The following is a 15,346-nucleotide window of genomic DNA, read 5'->3' on the forward strand; positions in this document are numbered from 1 at the left end:
CTGATCAGTCTTCGAAGCGTCCTCGGATCTCTTCACCAACCCCGACTGAGAAGGTGCCCAAGCACCCCAAAGTTGCAGAGCCGAGGACTCAGAAGGCGCTGTTGAAGATCAAGATTGATATCCCCGTCGCCTCCGCGTGAGTGTCTCTCTTTGTATTCACTCGACGCTCCGTGCTGTTTGTTTTTCTTGTTTTAACTGGATGAACTTTGGAATTGTCGGCGCTGCCACTTCCGGGACCTCAGCTTACAGGGACGATGATGAGGTGATGGAGGATGCGGTCACTTCTAATCCGGGTACGATTTCTGCCATACTATCTTTATTCGGTCGATTCAATTGTAATGTGCATCATTGGGTGACGTGATTTTGGCAATTGAACTTTGCGCAGCTACCAACATTATTGACCTCCCTGATGATGATGATGAGCCCGAGAGGTCTTTGACGAGGAAGAATAGGCGAGCTCCTGTAAGTGAGGCGCTACAGTCGACGCCGAGGGCGGAACCAGTCGTTCAGGACACTGGCGACGTCAATCGGGGTTCTGTTACCTTCGCCGTGCCACTGTCGAGTGCCTTGCCTTCTTCGTCGACTGCTCAGGCCCCTGTCGACCCGCCTTCAGTTTTTGCGACCCATCATGTCCCAGAGGACGAGGTGAATGCTGCTAGGGAAGCCATACGCCAGGCGGGCATTATGATGGAGAAGATGAAGACAGTGCAGGACGCCAGCCAAGCCGCCTATGATGCTAGCTCGGCTCTCCAGAGCAACGTTCAGGTTAGTTGGTCGCCGCTTGTTCTGTTAGGATATGCTATCTGAAGATTCTTTCCGAAAATCTTTGCATCTGTACACCTACTGGGTGCGTCGATTGAATTTTTGGACTAGTGGGGGCACGCTGAGTGCACCCACTGGGTGTAGTCCCCGAGACTACGGTGGACTGCTGGCAGTCGACTATAGTCTTTGTATTTTGCCGAATGTATAAACCAAACTGGTAGTTTGTCTTTTCCACTTGGTCTGGTTGAGTGGGATCAGAACCGGTGGGGGCACGCAAAGTGCATCCACTGGGTGTAGTCCCCGAGATTACGGTGGACTGCTGGCAGTCGACTGTAGTCTGAGTTCTACTTTCTCTCTTTCTGCCCTTTTTTTTGGACTCGACTTCGGCGGGCCGGTCGAGTGGGATCAGAACCGGTGGGGGCACGCAAAGTGCACCCACTGGGTGTAGTCCCCGAGACTATGGTGGACTGCGGGCAGTCGACCGTAGTCTTAGTATTTATTGCCTTTGTTGTTTTTTGCTGTAAAAATAACTTCTCCCCTTTGATTTCAGAAATCTTGTGATCTTGGAGCTCGCTTTGCTGACTTGGAGAAGCAGCAGATTCAACTGAACCTTGACTTGGAGCTGGCCAGGACAGAGCTGCAAAAGGTCAGAGACGGCGCCGCTGGTAAGATGAGTTTGTCGACTAGTCAGTTTTAGGCTTGAGTACCCTTCTGCTATTTCTGAATCAATCGTCATTTCTTTGTAGAAAAACTGAGAGAAGCTCTGGCGAAGAAGGATCAGGATTTGGCTGCTGCTCGTAAGGAGGCTGACGACAAGACCGCTCTGGCCGAACAGAAGCTGGCTTCGATCGGCCAGTTGGAAGAAGAGAATACCAGGCTGAAGACCGCTCTGAATGACTCCAACAAGGAGTGCTCGCGCTGGAAGAAGGCGAATCTTGTCCAGGGCGAGAAAATGGAAGGCATTGCTCGCAGGAGGGATGATCTGGAGAGCTATCTGAGAAGTCTTACCAAGAAGTTGTTCATCAAGCTTGAAGGTGCACATTCTGTTCCGACTGATTTTTTTTGTGTCGACTCAGTGTACGAAAATTGACTTATCCTTGGATCGTGAATGCAGAGTTTTGCCAGAATTTTAAAGAGGAGACTGGGCGGATCGAACCAGGCTTGGATTCAATCAACTCTCCCGTGAAAGATGAAACTGCCATGAATTTGCTCCGTCTGGAATCTCGCATCGACAGTGCCGTGGACTACTTGGCTCGACTGAAGGTCGCCATGTCGCGGATTGACCCGACACTTTGGCCAGAGGCTGTGCTCCAAAATGATCTTGAGTCCCTGATGACTCGACTAAATGAAACCCCAGACCGAGTGCAGGAGTGGAAGAAGTCTGCTGCTCGGTGTGGCATTGATGTGGCTCTGTCTTTGGTTCGTGTCCGCTGCAAGGAGGTGCGACAAGACAAACTGGTAGCAATCAAGGTCGCCAACACCCAGAAACATGACTTCCGAACCTTTATGGAGACTTTCATCGCTGCAGCCACTCGGATAGCCGACGGCGTCGACCTGGATGAGTTCGTCGAGCCTGCCAGCCCCCCTCCCGCGGAGTGAACAAACTCTTATATCCCACCTTAAATTTCCCTCGGAATGCCGAGTGGTTTTTATATCCGTTAAACTTTTTCGGGCTACATGCCCGAGTACTTTGATCTGTGATCCGAAACCTTTAGAATTTACCTGAACTTGGTTTACCGTTGAATATCTTTATGAATCTCCTGTTGAGTGAACCCATTCTTCATTCGAGACAACTTTTGTATTCGCAGCGCAGCTCCGAAGGAGAGGGAAGCAGTCGACCCATGTCTTGTCGCCCTTGCGGGTCGGCGACGGAGTGCGCATCGTATTTGTGGCGAAGATCTCGAGGGGAAGGCGGCGGTCGACCCACACCTTGTTACTGCAAAGCGGGACGGAGCGCACATTGTATTTGTGGCGAAGCTCTCCAGGAGGAGGTGGCAGTCGATCCGCACTTCGTTACTGTAGAGCGGGATGAATCGCGCATTGTATTTGTGGCGAAGCTCCCCAGGAGAAGGTGGCAGTCGACCTGCCCCTCGTCGTCCTTGAGGATTGAGATGTGTTTCGTACTTAGGCGAGTTCTGGACTGCAGCTAAGCCCCCGAGTGGGAGGATTGCTCTCCACTCGGTAGGATTTTTTCAAACTTAGGCGAGTGTCGGACTGCAACTAAGTCTCCAAGTGAGAGAATTTAGGCGAGTACTGGACTGCAGCTAAGCCACCGAGTGGGAGGATTGCTCTCCACTCGGTAGGATTTTTTCAAACTTAGGCGAGTGCGGGACTGCAGCTAAGTCTCCAAGTGAGAGAACTTAGGCGAGTACTAGACTGCAGCTAAGCCCCCGAGTGGGAGGATTGCTCTCCACTCGATGGGATTTTTTCAAACTTATGCGAGTGCCGGACTGCAGCTAAGTCTCCAAGTGAGAGAACTTAGGCAAGTACTGGACTGCAGTTAAGCCCCCGAGTGGGAGGATTGCTCTCCACTCGGTAGGATTTTTTTTCCAAACTTAGGCGAGTGTCGGACTGCAGTTAAGTCTCCAAGTGGGAGAACTTAGGCGAGTACTGGACTGCAGCTAAGCCCCCGAGTGGGAGGATTGCTCTCCACTCGGTAGGATTTTTTCAAACTTAGGCGAGTGCCGGACTGCAGCTAAGTCTCCGGTGAGAGAACTTAGGCGAGTACTGGACTGCAGCTAAGCCCCCGAGTGGGAGGATTGCTCTCCACTCGGTAGGATTTTTTCAAACTTAGGCGAGTGTCGGACTGCAGCTAAGTCTCCAAGTGAGAGAACTTAGGCGAGTACTGGAGTGCAGCTAAGCCCCCGAGTGGGAGGATTGCTCTCCACTCGGTAGGATTTTTTCAAACTTAGGCGAGTGCCGGACTGCAGCTAAGTCTCCAAGTGAGAGAATTTAGGCGAGTACTGGACTGCAGCTAAGCCCCCGAGTGGGAGGATTGCTCTCCGCTCGGTAGGATTTTTTCAAACTTAGGCGAGTGCCGGACTGCAGCTAAGTCTCCAAGTGAGAGAACTTAGGCGAGTACTGGACTGCAGCTAAGCCCCCGAGTGGGAGGATTGCTCTCCGCTCGGTAGGATTTTTTCAAACTTAGGCGAGTGCCAGACTGCAGCTAAGTCTCCAAGTGGGAGAACTTAGGCAAGTACTGGACTGCAGCTAAGCCCCCGAGTGGGAGGATTTTTTAAATACTTAGGCGAAACGGATTCGCAGCTAAGCCCCCGAGTGGGAGGCTGGCTCGCCACTCGGTAGGAAACTGTTTTTTCAAACTTAGGCGAAGCGGATTCGTAGCTAAGCCACCCACTGGGGGACTTACGCAAACAAAAACAATAATAATCATTGGGAAAATTATAACGATCTTGTCTTTGATAAATAAACTATAGGAGTTTTTCTTATTACATCTCATCCAAGTGAGAATTCAAGTATAAAAGGGGCGGAGTAGCTCCGCATTCCAGGCTCGTGGCTCATCAATCTGGCGATCAACATTGTAGAGGTGGTATGCTCCATTGTGGAGGACTCTGGTGACTATGAAGGGGCCTTCCCAAGTAGGAGCGAGCTTGTGTGGTTTCTGCTGATCCACTCGGAGGACTAAGTCTCCTTCTTGGAAGGCTCGGCTCTTCACGCTTCTGGCATGGAATCGACGCAAGTCTTGCTGATAGATGGTCGATCGAATTAAGGCCATTTCTCTTTCTTCTTCTAGGAGGTCGACTGTGTCCTGCCGGGCTTGTTCTGCTTCATCTTCAGAGTAGAGCTCGACTCGGGGAGCGTTGTGAAGCAGGTCACTCGGTAAGACTGCCTCGGCTCCGTAGACCAGAAAGAATGGGGTTCTTCCGGTCGATCGATTCGGGGTTATTCTCAATCCCCAAAGGAATGATGGAAGCTCGTTGACCCATGCACCTGCTGTGTGCTTGAGATCGCGCATCAATCGGGGTTTCAGTCCTTTGAGAATTAGGCCGTTTGCCCTTTTAGCTTGCCCATTCGACTAGGGGTGAGCGACCGAAGCATAGTCGACCCGAGTGCCCTGAGAGGCGCAAAAGGCCCTGAATTTGTCGGAATCGAAGTTTGACCCATTGTCCGTGATGATGCTGTGCGGAACTCCATATCTGAATATCAACTCTCTAATGAAACTGATAGCGGTGCAAGCATCGAGATTCTTGATAGGCTTGGCTTCAATCCATTTGGTGAACTTGTCGATTGCTACCAGCACATGAGTGAAGCCGCTCTTGCCTGTTCTCAGTGGTCCAACCATGTCCAGCCCCCAAACAGCGAAGGGCCAGACGAGTGGAATGGTTTTCAGGGATGACGCGGGCTTGTGCGGCATATTGGAGTAATACCGACATCCTTCACATTTGTCGACTATCTCTTTTGCCATCTCATTGGCTCTTGGCCAGTAGAACCCCGCTCGGTATGCTTTAGGCACAATGGTCCGAGAGGACGCATGATGACCACAGGTCCCCGAGTGGATATCATTAAGGATCATCTGACCTTCTTCTGGTGTAATACACTTCTGGCCGACCCCAGTCGCGCTTTCTCTATATAACTGTCCCTTTATGACTGTAAAGGCCTTGGATCGACGGACGATCTGTCGAGCCTCTTCTTCGTCTTCTGGGAGTTCTTTCCTTAGGATGTATGCGATGTACGGTTCTGTCCAGACGGGAGTGATAACCAAGACTTCCATGATCAGGTCGACCACAGCTGGAACTTCAACATCAGTCGGATCCGTGGCGCTTTTTGGCTTCGGGGCCTCTTCAGTGAAGGGATCCTCCTGGACCGATGGTGTGTGGATGTGTTCCAAAAACACATAGCTGGGAATGGCTTCTCTTTTGGAACCTATTTTTGCCAGATCATCAGCTGCTTGATTTTTCAGTCGGGGTATGTGATGAAGCTCTAACCCCTCGAATTTCTTCTCCAGCTTTCTCACTGCATTGCAATAACCAGTCATGGCTGGACTTCTGACGTCCCGTTCCTTCATCACTTGATTAACCACCAAATCTGAGTCGCCATAAACCATGAGGCGACGGACGCCGAGTGAAATGGCCATGCACAACCCATATAAAAGTGCTTCGTATTCTGCCTCGTTGTTAGAGGAACCAAAGTGGATTTGAAGAACATATCTGAGTTTATCTCCTCTGGGGGAGACCAATACCACTCCGGCGCCGGAACCATTTAGCATATTGGATCCGTCGAAGAACATGGTCCAATGCTCCGAGTGAACTTGAGTCGGCAGTTGCTGTTCAATCCACTCGGCGACGAAATCCGCGATTGCCTGGGACTTGATAGCTTTCTTTGCCTCAAACTTTATATCTAGAGGAAGGAGTTCAATCGCCCATTTTGCCACTCGACCAGTTGCGTCTCTGTTATGCAAGATCTCTGACAACGGAGCGTCGCTGACGACTGTAATGGAATGATCAGAGAAGTAATGGGCAACTTTCTTTGTGGTCATATAAATCCCATATACGAGCTTCTGATAATGAGGATATCTTTGCTTCGATGGGGTCAAGACTTCAGAAATATAATACACTGGGCGCTGAACTTTGAAGGTTTTCCCTTCTTCTTCCCGCTCGACCGTAAGTACCGTACTGACGACTTGTCCTGTGGCTGCAATGTAAAGCAGCAAAGGCTCCTTGCTAATTGGGGCAGCAAGCACCGACTGGGTGGAGAGCAGAGCTTTGAGCTCTGCGAACGCTGCATCAGCTTCAGGAGTCCACTCGAACTTGTCAGACTTCTTCATCAATCGGTAAAGAGGCATTGCCTTTTCACCGAGACGAGATATGAATCGACTTAGGGCGGCCAAGCAACCAGTAAGCTTCTGAACATCGTGCACTCGCACAGGAATTTTCATTCGGAGTATAGTACCGACTTTTTCTGGATTGGCGTCAATTCCCCGCTCGGAAACGAGAAAACCGAGTAACTTCCCGCCAGGAACCCCGAATGTGCATTTTGATGGGTTAAGCTTGATATCAAACCTTCTGAGGTTGGCAAAGGTTTCAGCAAGGTCAGTCAGCAGGTCGGAACCCTTCCGTGACTTGACCAAAATATCATCCATGTACGCCTCCACATTCCGACTGATTTGGGTGAGCAAACACTTCTGAATCATCCTCATGAATGTGGCTCTGGCATTCTTGAGGCCGAATGGCATGGTAACATAACAGAAGCACCCGAATGGAGTGATGAAAGCTGTTTTGATTTCGTCAGGCCCATACAGACGGATCTGATGGTACCCGGAATAGGCGTCTAAAAAAGACAGTCGCTCACATCCCGCAGTCGAGTCGACTATCTGGTCGATGCGGGGGAGAGGAAAATGATCTTTCGGGCAGGCCCGATTGATATGTTTAAAGTCAATGCACATGCGAAGTGACTTGTCCTTTTTGGGGACCATGACAACATTGGTGAGCCACTCGGAGTGGTAGATTTCTCGGATGAACTCCGCCGCTAAGAGCCGAGCCACCTCTTCGCCGATGGCCTTTCTCTTCTGGACGGCGGACCGTCGGAGATGTTCCTTGACAGGTTTTACTTTTGAGTCGACTCTTAGGCGGTGCTCAGCCAGCTCCCTGGGAACACCCGACATGTCAGAGGGCTTCCATGCGAAAATGTCCCAGTTCTCACGGAGGAACTGGATGAGCGCTTCTTCCTATTTGGAGTTGAGTGTTGTCGAGATATGAGTTGGAGCAGCGCTGGGGTCGGTCGGGTGGATGTGAGCTGTCTTCGTAACGCCAGTCGACTGAAAAGCTGACTCTGTAGCGGGCTTCTTGGCTCTCAACAAATCACTCGGGTCTGCAGTCTTCTGGTATTCCTGCAACTCCACTACTGCCATCTGAGCATCAGCGATCTTCGAACCTTTCTGAAAACATTCTTCTGCTTTCTTTCGATTGCCCGTAATAGTGATCACACCTTTGGGGCCAGGCATCTTTAATTTGAGGTACACGTAGCATGGTCGGGCCATGAAGCGTGCATAAGCCGGCCTCCCCAAAATAGCATGATAGGCACTCTGGAAGTCTACAACTTCAAATGTCAATTTTTCTTTGCGGTAATTTTTGGAATCACCGAAAACCACATCAAGAGCAATCTGGCCGAGTGATTCAGCCTTCTTCCCAGGAATGACTCCATGGAAACTCATGTTGCTAGCACTGAGTCTGGACATCGGAATGCCCATCCCTTTCAACGTCTCAGCATACAATATGTTCAAACCGCTGCCACCATCCATCGGGACTTTGGTCAGTCGAGTGCCTTCAACAGCTGGGTCGACCACCAAAACTTGCCTCCCAGGGGTGGCGATGTGCGGTGGGTGGTCGGACTGGTCGAATGTTATGGCAGTCTGAGACCATTTCAGGTAACTAGGTGTCGCCGGAGCGACCATATTCACCTCTCGGTTAATAACTTTCAGTCGACTTTTGCTTTCAACATCGGCAAAAATCATCAGAGTGGAATTGACCTGAGGGTATCCGTCGTCACTGTCTTCTTTGTCCCCGACCTTGTCCGACTCCTTTTCCTTACCTTTGGGCTGCTTGCCCTGGAACTGCTGGATCAAGAGTCGACACTGTCGAGTGGTATGTTTCGGGTAAATGAAATTACCCTCTTCATCTTTCTTTGTGTGGACGAGACATGGCAAGTCCAACACATCATTTCCGTCCTGGTCTTTAACCTTTTTGGGGTTCCAAGGCCATTTAGGTTTCCCTTTAAACTTTCCTTGGGTTAAAACCAAGGCTTCCCCGGGAGCCACTGGCTCGGCTTTTCGCTTCTGTTTCCGATTGGAATTTCCTCCGGTTTCTTGGGCGACTGACTTGAGCTTGCCACTCCTGAGTTGATCCTCATCTTCACCATTAGCGTACTTGGTGGCAATCTCCATCATCCGATTCAGGGACATATCCCCGGTTCGACCGAATTTCAAATTCAGTTATCTGTACTTGACGCCTTCCTTGAAGGCACAAACTGCTTGGTGGTCAGGCACATTCTCCATCGAGTGATGTAACGTGATCCACCTCTGGATGTAATCCCTCAAAGTTTCATTCGGCTTCTGCACGCAAGACCGCAGTTCTGTCAGCCCTGCCGATCGCTTGCATGTGCCTTCAAATGTGGTGACGAACACTCGGGAGAGATCTTCCCAAGTGTAAATGCTGCTAGGTGCTAACTGGTTCAGCCACGCTCTGGCCGAGCCCTCCAACATGAGAGGCAGGTGCTTCATGGCCACTTCATCATTGCCGCCGCCAATCTGGACGGCCACTCGGTAGTCCTCAAGCCAAGTATCGGGCTTGGACTCGCCAGTGAACTTACTGACTCCAGTCGCCAACCTGAAGTTGGGAGGAATCACAGCGGCCCTGATGGCTCTACTAAAGCACTCTGGCCCCGAAACATGTACTCTGCTGCTGGTAGGTGCATCTCTGTCGTGACCTTCTCGGTGAGCCCTGTTCCTGTCGACCAAACCTTGGACGAGAATGGATCTCGCGTCAAAGCCTGGCCCTCTGGGGTCGACTGGAATCCTTCGCCCACCACTATGAGGGCGTCTGTCATCCTGCTGGCGAGGCACATACGACCCGCTCCTCGGGGGAGACGTGGGCACTCGACGTCGACCGTCACGGTCGACTCGGTGATCATACTGCTCATGGTTCCCATACTGGTCACGCCGGTCTCCACGTCCCTCACGCCTCGGGGCGATCTCGGGCTGTGAGCCGACTGGACTGTGTCCGCGGCAACGGATCTGCTGTGAATCCTGTTCCGCGACTGAGAAACAGCGGAATTCTGATCTCCTGCTGCCCGGAGTAACGCTCTGATCTGCAGCAAGCCTCTGCCAGCCTCCGACTGGGAAGGCTGAATCGACTCCGCTATACGGGCCGCAACTGCTAAATTCTGAATCGGAGTTCGATATACCTGCGGGGGCGGGAAGAGCTATCGTCGACTGGATTCGGGAACCCGTTGTCGCGCACGCTCGTCGAGTGCTCGCTGGAGGTTCTCCAGTCGAGTGCGCTCGGCCAAGTTTGCCAGGCGCACGTCCTCCAAGGCGCGAGCCTCGGGGTTTCTCCAACGATAGGAGTGTGTAGTGCATCCACGTTCCGGCGGCGAAGTTCTTCTCTCTGCAGCGACGTGAGAGGCTCGGGAAGATACTCCTCATGGAGATGCGACGGGTCGCCTCCACCCGCGCCTCCGTCGGTGCGGGGAAAACCGGGAGGACTGGGCGGTCCACCGACCATCAGAACCTCCGCCGCCGGATCGCTGTTGTCGCACTCGAATGCGGTCTCTGCGGAGCCAGTCGAACAGGCCGTAGAGGGATTCGTCGGGCTCGATTGCCGCGACTTGAGAGGTGGCCTACTAACGTGCCACCGCGTGTCTCATCCACCACTGAAGTCTCGACCGACCGAAGCGCTTGCGCCAGCGGGAGACGGGGAGGGAGGACAACACAGGAGCCGACCGATAGGGGGTCAACGGTTGCCGCAGGAGAACGCCGCAGACGCACGCGCTAAAGTGCGTTGCCCCGCGAACAGGGAGTGCGTCCACGTCGAGTGGAGCCTCCTGGAGCCAAACAGAGTCGTCGACGATGAACGTGAGCGCACCGAGACGGATCTCGCGGCCCTCCACCAAAACTCCGCCGAAAACCATGATGATTCGGGTCGGAAAAGGTCGCAACTCCTCCAACAAACGCTAAAACATCGGCCCCACGGTGGGCGCCAACTGTCGTGGTTCCAAGTCTGACAGTAGTGTAGGGGGGTAAGTATGGAGAGGCAAGATCTTAGCTGTGGAGAAGTTGTAAGAACGCAAGGTTTACGAGTTCAGGCCCTTCTCGGAGGAAGTAATAGCCCTACGTCTCGAAGCCCGGAGGCGGTCGACTAGATTATGAGAGTATGAATTACAGGGGTGCGAACCCTTGTCTCGGAGGAGGGGGGTGGCTTATATAGAGTGCGCCAGGACCCCGGCCAGCCCACGTTACAAAGGGTTCAATGTATATTAAGGCAGGGCGTTACTGGTAACGCTAGTAATAAAGTGCTATGATGACCATAAAAGCTACTTAATGACCGACCGTTAGCGTGCGGAGTGACTTTAGGTCTCCTGGCCGTCGAGTGGTTGGATCTTGGTCAAGTGATTGCTTCTCGGTCGAATGTCTTCGAGTCTGTCGAGTGGAACACCTCCAATTCGATTGAAAGGTGATTTCTTGTAGAGATGTCTTTGGATAGGGCAGTTAGGACAGGTACATGATCCTATCCTAGGTACATAGCTTCATCACCCTCTGGGCAGGGCACTTCGCTTTCAGATAGCAACCAGAGAATTCATTCGTTGATCCATCCTTCCCGATCTCTGGCACCCAAACAAATTCAGCCGCATGGATTATTAATAGCGCTCCAGCCCTCCATACACGTCTACTGTTACCGTGTAGGCAGTACAGGTAAGTAATTTTTTGAGCTGATGAACTTACATGATTCAGGGGTCCTGCTAAGCCACCAGAACAACTTTCAGACTGAAATGAATCTGGCACCTGATTGATCTTGTAGTACTATTTTCATTACCTTCAGAGAGTGCTGACATTTCTCCATGGCTTGGGCGATCTGGCGTATCTTGAGAATTGATGGAGCCTGGAAGTTAGGTGTATTTTTGTCTGTGTGGTGCGTCCAGACACTGTTATTATCCTAATTGATGCCGGAAACAGTGCTCAATTAGTGTGTCCTTTCGTACCATCAATGGCAGCTACAGTCGGTGTACGTGTTGATCAAGGGCTACGTTTCACCATCGGCCGTTGAGTTGGGGCAAGCTTAAGGGTGGTACAATTGTTATTACTACAACATCATATCGCTCTTGAAGAGAAGAAGAACAGAGAACGTCAGGCGACTGGTTCCTGGCCATGGAGAAGGTGGGTACGAACAATTGTTTTTGCTTTGTTATTAAACTGTTAGCAATTCAAACTACAGCCTTGGTTTTGCCGAAGATCTATGGTTTCCTGTTGCAGAACTGGCAGCGCCTTCATTCATCCATCCCCAAAGATGACAACCTTTTCTTTTCCGGAAAGAGGCAAAACGCTGCCATTGCGCTGAAGGAAAACAAAAAAACTCACAACAGCGGGCAAATTCAGAAGGCAAGCTTACTGTAGCTAGACTTAGTGGCAAACAATCATGCTGCATGCATGTGAGCCATGTATTATTGTTACTTCGTATTTGAGAGTTAATTAAGGGCCCCTCCATTCATGGGGAACGACTAGTACAGAGATGCATGCGTGTGTATACACTTGACTTCGCTTAACTCCTACAGTCCTGCTTGTGCGAGCGGTCCCGTTACGGATGCAGGAACTCTGTACACCATACATACACAGTAGAATAATCGAGATTGGGAAATTCTTTTGGAGTCTACTTTAAAGTTTAAACCCTATGTTTCTCCAAGAGTACGTGCTCAGTTTTAGCAGTGTTCTATACTACTAGTACTACTATAGTACTTCCTCCGTAAACTAATATAAGAATGTTTAGATCATTAAAGTAGTAATCTAAACGCTCTTATATTAGTTTACAGAGGGAGTACTACTATTTTGGTTTTGCGGGAACAAATTGGTAGGAGTACTACTACTATACCGTTTGCAATCTTTTGGTCATGTTATTTCCCAGCCATGTCTTTGACACAAAACCTACATATATACTACACTTTAATTGGTGATCCATCAATTCCGTATGTAGCTAGGCACGATGGCGATGGAGCCGAACAGGGGTATCCCTCTCTGACAGCTGAAGCAGCTAGCGAGTTCCGGCGGGAACAAAATTGGTTGGCGAGCGGAGCTTAATTAAGTGCCACTTACTCCGGCCATCCTGACGCGCGAGGCCGGTCGAAGCATCAGGCATTCAGGCGTCGAGGGACCGATCCAATATGCAACCTCTGGAATCAATTTCTTTTTAAAATAGCTACTACTACTAGCTAGCTAGCTAGCTCTGAAAGCGATGCGCCGATCGACCAGTAATCATCGGCGAGCGCGCGTTAATGTCGCGGCGGCCGGCGGTTGGTCGACGGACGGTCCGGCACGGCTCGCGCATCGCGTGGTCGATCGAGGGCTACGTGGGCCGCGGTCCTGCGCCTGTGGCCGGAGGTTGGCTACGTCGCGTAGTATGTGTACAAGCTCGGTCGAGGCAGGTGGCCACCGCTGGCGCTGGGCGCCGCATGGGAGACGAGTGCGCGCGCGCGCGCGCGTGCGTGCTGCTGGCATGTCGATTATTTTTGCGCGTGGAACATGTCCGTAATGAATGTGCGAACTACGGTAGCAGATTGCGTGGGCGCACGGCAACCGCGAGATGGACGGATCAGCGTGCGCGCGTGCGTGCATGCATGCATGCCGTGTGGATCATCCCATGTGGTACTCGTAGTACAAAGCATGCGCGGGCGAGATGGATGGATCAGTGGGTGAGACAAGTAACCTGGACTTTGGAACGTCGCCGGCGAGTTTGCACTAGGTAGGTACACGTGTTGCATGGGGATGGGAGGAGGAGGAGTCCATGCGTATATATATACGCGCGAATAAAGTACGCAAGCAGCATTGCCAACATGTAACAAATAATACTCGTGGGCAAGCTAAGCCACAGCCTGTGTAGAGGGGCGATCAGGCTCAGAGAGTTCTGGCCTTCTGGGACCTTCAGTGTCATCAGTGCGGCCACATTAAGGCTAGTCATAGTGGGGTAACTTAGGTAGTAACTTAACACATCCCAAGATAATTTTACTTATGTGACAAGTATTTAATAAGGAAAGAGATGCTTATGGTAACATAATATGTTGGGTGAATTCTGTATATGCCACTCAAAACTTACCCGTACCCCCATCTGTCATTGGCAATTTCCCTCTGTCAAATATGCCACCGAAAATTTGCACCGCGTACAGATATGCCATTATGGCCAGTTTGACCGTTAGTTGACCGTCAAGTGGAAGGTGAAAAGACAATTTTGCCCTTGACCTACACTGTAGCAACAAAGCGACATTGCAGCGTCTGATGCACTGTAGCGCCCACTTTTTAGAAAAATGTGAATATCTATACCGCCCACTTTTTTCAAATTTTGTTCACTTTAAAAAAAATTGTTCGCAATATGGGATGGAGCCTGCTGTAGCAACAATTACTGTAGCACGCGATTTTTTAAAAACTGTGCCACCCACTTTTTCCAAATTTTGTTCACTTAAAAAAATTGTTGGCAACACAAGCTCCGTCGCAGTAATTGTTCACTTTAAAAAAATATATTATTAAAAATTGTTCGCAATATAGAAGGACACATTTTAAAAAAAATCATGCGCTACAGTAATTGTTACTACAGTGCGTCGCCCGCATCACTAGTTGCTCCAGTACTGGACGCGAAAGTATTCTGTGCAGTGCATCGAACGCTACAGTACTGGATCAATAAAGTTGGTGCTGCAGTGCACAAGAACGCCCAGGGGCAAAATCGTCTTTTCACCTTCCACTTGACAGTCAACTAACGGTCAAACTGGCCATAGTGGCATATCTGTACACGGTGCAAATTTTCGGTGGCATATTTGACAGAGGAAAATTTCCAATAGCATATGCGGATACGGGCAAGTTTTGAGTGGCATATACGGAATTCACCCTAATATGTTACTGTAACATAGCGCTTCCCGAGGCAAAATGAGTCTATGAGCTAATAAATGAAGCAATCTATGACACTACTACTATGTTACTTTGCACTATGAAGGAGTAACTTAGAGTAGTGTCATATTGAAAGAACATGTGGTACCCCCATGTTTGGTTTTGGTAATTGATGACAATCTCTATGGACTAATGGTTGCCTTGAGTTATATTTGAAGGTTTTGTCCATAGGCTTTTCTTGGAGTACATGTGTTGGTTTCAAGGAGAGTTTGTGTCGACCAAGGTGTTATTCAAGGAATTATCCAAAGATTGGTCATGTGAGAGTTGAGCTTATTGCAAGCATGTCTTGAAGAAGAAGATTGTGTGATCATTCATGTCTACCTTCAAGACATCATTCAAATGAAGAGAATTGGAAAGATTCAAGGATGATCAAGACTAATTCAAGAGTGAATCAAGTTGATCAACTCACAAAGCGCAGAAGATGTACCGAGAGGGCTCAAGTGATCTCATGGTATGGTAAGAATTGTCAATTACGCTTTGTGTACTAACCCATGGTCTTCGTGAGAGTTCTTTGTGGGGTTAGGTTGCGGTGTGCAAGTTCAAGTGGAGCATCACGAAGAGATCAAATGCTTGAAGCTTGCCGTCCTTTGTGGTGATAATGGACTTGTGAAGATGTGCGGAAGAGTGGCTCACCCATAGTGGAGTATGGGGGAGCAATCAACTAGTCTTCATCGAGTCAACACAATCAAGAAAGATGGTCCAACTTGAGGGAGTCAAGATTGTCATCATCTAGCTCAAGTGGACCATGTGCAAGGCAAAGGTTTGCCCTTGATAGGTTTTCTATTTTACCGGTCTCATGATGGTAGTTGGGAGACCGGGTTATAGGATCGATTGTCGTACTATCAAGGGGGGCTCTCGATGAGTAGCTTGATCGTATTGTTTGTAGAGAGCTCAAACCATTGCATCCTTGCATCATCTTTCTTGGTTCTT

General features: G+C 50.1%; 1 long non-coding RNA gene across 1 annotated transcript; it reads left to right on the forward strand.

Annotated features, from left to right (window-relative positions):
- Positions 1 to 714: 714 nt before the first annotated feature.
- On the forward strand, positions 715 to 1,562 carry LOC147961564 (uncharacterized). Its single transcript, XR_015609722.1, has 3 exons — positions 715 to 765; positions 1,313 to 1,427; positions 1,509 to 1,562. It is a non-coding gene; the product is annotated as an uncharacterized LOC147961564 (long non-coding RNA).
- Positions 1,563 to 15,346: the final 13,784 nt, after the last annotated feature.

Source organism: Triticum urartu, chromosome 7A (assembly GCF_056163025.1).
Source record: "Triticum urartu cultivar PI428250 chromosome 7A, HENAU_Tu73, whole genome shotgun sequence".
Classification (NCBI taxonomy): domain Eukaryota; kingdom Viridiplantae; phylum Streptophyta; class Magnoliopsida; order Poales; family Poaceae; genus Triticum; species Triticum urartu.